Genomic DNA, 6,000 nt, shown 5'->3' on the forward strand with positions numbered 1-6,000 from the left:
ACACACTTCCCCCTCCTCTCTTTATGGTATGACCCAGTCGCCCTCCAAAGGGGGCCGAGGGCAAAAGGGAGTGAGCTCCATCGACCAATCAGAATGATACATGGAAGCTCCTGGACCAATCAGAGGGGCGGTCATGTAGCAGTCTCCTTAGGCCGGGATAGAGGGGCTGAAGCAGCCAATAAGAGAGCGGGAATAGGGCACGTGTGAGGCGGCGCGGAAGGACAGCGGGTCTGCCAGTCAGGGACAGCTAGAGTCCCAGCCCTACTACTCTCGCTGTCTTTGGCCAGTGGCTGCTAGACTATTCGACCGTGCAGGGCTGCATAGCGGCCAGCCCCCCACCTCAACTCGGGGGCTGCAGCCCCTGGAATGAGCCTGCTGCCCCTGGCTCTAGCCTCCTGGTTGGGACTCAGCCGCCCTCCACCTCCCGGCCTGGCGCGGGGCCACCCAGCTTCCTGAGGCCTAGCGCTTAGATAAATCAGCCTGCTTCTTTGCAGATTACGATCAATAAAAGATAAAACCGGAGCCAGTCTATGCTCAGGCTTTCCTTCAAAGCCTGTGGACGCGGAACCAGTTGCTCCTGTGCTTTATTTTTGCGCCCCGCACCAAAATTTGAATTTTCGGGGAAGTTTTCTGCCTGATGAACACGTGAACGTTATTTAAAACTCGGTTTCTGAAGTCTTCCAGAGGATGGAATCTTAGGGACCCATTCGATTCCTAAAGTACTGTTACAGCTTTTCTAACGCTCCCTTCTAATATATCTGTTTATATTTCCTCTAGCAGCGTGTACCGAGAACTTGCTTAGGAGTCAGAGTTCAGTTGCTGATCATGGTTTCTCCCTATGACAAGGGCGAAATACGTAATTTTTCCTGGGCTTCAGTTTCCAAGCCTGTAAAGTGGGGATAATAATACCCACCTTAGAACGCCCTCATTATTTCATGCTACTCCTTTCTCCAGGAGGGCACACTCTTTAAGGCACTTTGGAGAATTTAAACAGAATGGGGAGTGGGAAAGGAAACTACAGTCGTCTCTCGGTCTTGGTGGGGCCTTGGTTCCAGGAGCCCCCGCAGATACCAAATTCACGATGCTCACGTCTCTTACATAAGGTGGCACAGTACAGTCAGCCTTCCCTCTCCAAGGATGAGAAACTTGCAGGTTTGGAGAGCCATTTGTACATTAAGCACAAGTCTTAGAGATGGTAAAAAGTTAATTGGAATTGGCAGTGGCTGTTTTTCTTCATCCTTGAAGAAAACCCTAGTCATGGGCCCAGTTCACACAGGTCAATGTCTCCCTGAATTCAGCCATTAACAGAAAGAAACTAGAATATTGGACAGTGTCAAATCCAGAGCCTAGGAGGTAGCCTTTCAAGGGCACTGTGAGGAGGTTTATGAAATGGGGTCGATTGATTAACAGGACCTCAACTCCAAACCAGGCTATGCCAGTTATTCAGTCTGTGATCTCTCTGGCTCTCTTCCCCTTCTGTAAAATATGTATAATAATTTCTGCTTTAACTACTTGTGAAGATTTTATTGTGAGATGCAAATATAACAGGTGATGTGAAACTTCCCTATTTGATCACTAATCAGCTAATTACTTTAGTGGTTATGTGGCCCACCATCCTCTTGCCCCTCCCCATCACCTCTTTATCCTTAATTTTTTTTATCCTTAATTTAAAAAAAAAAAGGCACCATCAATTCTAAGACATTTCACTTTATTTAAAAGAAGCCAATATACAGGATATAAAGGGCATGATATTTACAACAGTACAGTAAACAGGTTGGTTTCCGGTAGGATCAGTAGTCTTTCAATGAATATAAACCCCCCGTTCCCCTTGACGCTAGACCCAGCTGGCAGACAAACAGCAACAGTGGGGTAGGATGGGACTTCAGGATAGAAAGTCTCCCTGGATGGGGCTAAAAATCAGGTAGATGCTAAAATGTCCACGAAGGGGTCTGTGGGTGGGGTTGCCTTTGCCTCATCTCTTTGAGGGCTTGGCAGAGGGAATGGTGAGGGATTTAGCCTGAGACTAACAAGCAGCCCACCCCGAGCCTGGAAATCTTCCACTCATGGAAAATTCCCTTCCAGAGAGAATCTGCCTTTACTGACACCCACCTGGCTGCTTCCAGACTCCCCACTCTAGGAGAGTGCCCTCTAGAACCAGAGCTTGGTGTCTCAAGGTGGAGGACCCAGGAAGCTCCCAGCACCCTAGTTCCTCATCCAGGTCCCTGGAAGAGCACAGCAAGGACTGCATCCCAGGCCTTGGCCTGGGGTTGGCACAGCCAGGGCTGGGCTGTAGGCATCTCATGGCATTTGCACTCCTGCTCCAGCTGCCTGACAACCTTGGACCCACGGAGGCCCAGGCCCCAAGGAAGCTGTGGGCTCCGTGAACCAACAGCCCATTGCCACCCACACCCTACTGCTTCTCAGCTCTCTCCAAATACAGCCGACCTGGCAATGGATCTTGGCAGACCAGAGTTTGAGCAACTAATCGGAGCCCATCTTCTGAAGCAGAGCTTGTCCCCTACCTAGTGCCCCCCTTCCCTCCCACCACCCACCTCCGTTCTGAATTCCCCACTGTCCACCCACTCCCACAAGTGCCCAGCCCCCTGGACTTCCAAGGACCAAGGAGCTGGGGGATCAAGGGAGAAGGAAATGAGGTGAGGGGTGACCTACACTCTGCTGAAGCCACTCGTGGGTGTGGATGAGTAGGTGGTGATGATGCGGAGACAGGTGAGGGGTACTGATTATATTAAATCCAGCAGCAACATGCATCTTGTCCACAGAAAAATGCTGGGCTACCATAACTGCCTACCCTAGATTTTAAAAAAAACGTTCATAAAAATAGATGAGAGTCTCTTCCTTTATAAATAGATTACATTTAGCTTAAGTTACACCTTATATGATCCCCTGCCCCACACCCTCTCCCCCATCCCAAGCCAAAGTGGTCTGATTCCCCACAGGTCATATGAGCTACATCCACAGAGCTAAATCCATGATGGACAGGCCTGTCAGACACCTCTAGACATACTGCCACAAGAAAACAAAATGTGTTTACTTGCAAATCATTTTTTTCCCTGTTCAGAGTCTCAGAGAAGTATGTGTATGTGTGTGTGTGTGTGTGTGCTCCACAACCAGGGAGCCCAAAGGAAGCTACTCTCCCTGTCCCTCCCCAATCCTCTCTTTTTATAAAACCCCCCAAAATAGGAGAGTGAGAGAGGGCAGCACAGGAGAGCCCATCTGAGACCAATTCTAAAATACCAATGTCAATATGACACTGGGCTGAGAAATAGAAAACCAAAATTACGTATTTACATCTTTACAAAGGATGGACCAGTTCATCCCAACTGGACCTGGTGCTGCCCCAGCGAGCGTTGGGGTCTTTCTCGGCAAGCTGTGGGCCCATGGCAAGGGTACAAGCGGGGCCCACTGGCAACTAACTCAAAAAAGAACTTGGTGGGGAGGGAGGCAGCCAGGCCAAAACCAGGATCGCACCCTGAAGGCAGGTCACTAACACTCTTGTTGTCCCCCCATCCACCAGCCCCAAGTCCTTGCTCCCCAGCGAGAACAGCTATTGAAAACCAGCAAGATGGATCTTTCTGGCCAACATCTGACTCTGGCTCCTGCCATTTCCATACTCCCCAGATAAATTCAGAGTACGCTAGTCCTCAAAGACAAATATCCTATGTATCCAAGGGGGAAAGCAAAAATAATACCATTGGACAGCAATCACCATGGTAACCTTAGTTACCCCCCAATACTTACATTGTTGCCTAACTGTCTTAACTCTAAAGATAGGTCTGTCACCCTCCCACCACCTTGAGGAAAAACCCGGGGCAGGCCTCCACTCTGCCTACCTGTCCATGGAATTCAATGCCTCCCTCACCCTGGGCAGAGGAGGCCTGAGAGGCGGCCAGTTTCCCAGCCTCCCAGAAACGGAAAATCTTTTCAGCAGCTGAGGTCCAAGCCCAACTGGCTCTGATAACCTTTGGTTAAACTAAAACTAAAACTAAAACAACAATAACAATAATGACAATAATAATCTGATATGTTTGAACCCTGTAACCTTGAGAACAAGTGTCAGTGAGGAGGAGGGGAAGGGGTGATCTCTCCTCCGAAACCTCGTCCCTCCACGTACCCAACAAGGGACTATTTGGCTAATAAGAGATTCTGGGAATGGAAGACTTTCAGCCAGACTTTCACAGGGAAAGAGCAGGAGGTTCCTCCACAACAACAACAACAAAAAAGGAAAAAACTCACAATAAAGGCCACCAAGTTCTGATAAATAAAATTACACACAATCACTAACAATCTCCTCTCTCTCCATATATATATATTTATATAATATGAATATTATGTACAACGATTTTAAGACTGAAAAACAGGTGGGGGAAAACGGAAGAGAGAGGAAGTCCTTACAGATCACTGGTACCCTGGGAGAGAAAAGACAGCGGGCCTGATCTACACAAGGCCAGATTTCCCCCTCTGCCTGCAGACACAAGCAGTGGGTAGCAAGGAGCTCTGGTCCTTGGGCACATTTTGCTCCTCTGACCTCCAGGGGGAGCTCCTGGGCCAACAAAAACAAAAATCAGCAATCACACCCACAGTAGTGGGTCCAAAAAGAAATTTAAAAAACGAGCAAAGCTGGCTCTGCTGGCCCCAAGCTGAGATCTGGGGGTGGCCGCCACACAGTGCCCTTTGACTCAGGCCCTCTCAAGTCTGGGGAGATATGGCTCAGCTGAACTCCCCAACTGGTCAATCAGTGAATTATGGAAAAAGGTGAGCTTATGTCCATGAGCAGAACAAGGACAGCTCTCACTCGAGCTCCTCCTCTCACCACCTCCTCTGCCAGCAGCCCCCGCTAGCTCCCTCCCCTTCCCTTCCCAATGCCTGCCAGTGGCCAAAGAGTGGGCCACTGCGGGCACCGTGGAGAAGCAAGATGGCGGCGGACGGTACCGACCCAGCTCCGAGGTGGAGGGGCTAGATACCAGGCCTGGCCCCCTCCAGACTTTCTCACAGAGAAATTACAGATCGATAACCCCTTACTGTTGCCTGGGAAAAACATCAAGTCATCAGGGCAATAAGAGACCCGCTCCCCAACCCCAACCCACAGAGGTCCCAAGAAAGCAAGCAGTCAGGTGGCCGAGGGCCTTACGGGGCCCAGGCCTCACTAACGACCTTGACCAAACTCCCTCCCAAGTCAGTGCTCACCCCCAGAGGTTGCGAGAGAGATCGCCCTAGCTTCCTCCCTCCCAGCTCCAGGGGAAAACCAGGGATCTAGGAGAGGGCCTACCTTCCACAATGGTATAAGGCAAGCTGCTTTTTTTTGTTTTGTTTTGTTTTTTGCATAGTAGTTTAAACACAGTGAGGTTCCGCCTTCCCCCACAGTGCCTTGTCCCTCTGCTTTGCCACTCGATCCAGAAAGAAAAGAAAAATTTGTCTTCCCTCCCTCCTTCCATCTTTTCTCTCTTTCAGCTCCCAGGCCTGGAGAGCTCGCAAAGGCCAACAGCTCCTTCCTGGGGGGAGGTGGGCCATCCCAAGTCCAACTCCAGCAGAGGAGGGAGGGCAGAGCTTCTGGCCAATCAGAGGAGCAGGTGGGAGGGTAGAAAACGGCATTGTACCACTCCAGGGGCCCCCCCGCCCTCACCTTAGAGTTTTGTATAAAAACACCTGCTAGGAATAATTCTTTGGAGCTCAAAGTGGCTCAGCTTAAGGGAAAAGGCACAGTTAACACTGCATCGTCCGGACAGAAGTCTGTATCTGTAATGTGGAGAACAATAGAAATTGACAGCACCATTCCTTGGGTGGGTGGATGGAGGAGGGGCACTGGTTGGTGGTGGGCGGAAGGAAGGAAGGAAGCAGCGGTCCCTTGGGGCCTCCAGAGAAGGGAGGGCATAGGAAGTCTGCGTGGCGAGGGCTGGAGCCCCACTTCCTGGCCCCGTGGGGAGAGGCGGGCAGAGGCCCCATCACCAAGACCACCAGGCACGGGCTGGGGGACCTCAGTCA

The sequence above is a fragment of the Stenella coeruleoalba genome (genome assembly GCF_951394435.1).
Source record: "Stenella coeruleoalba genome assembly, chromosome: 1".
NCBI lineage: Eukaryota > Metazoa > Chordata > Mammalia > Artiodactyla > Delphinidae > Stenella > Stenella coeruleoalba.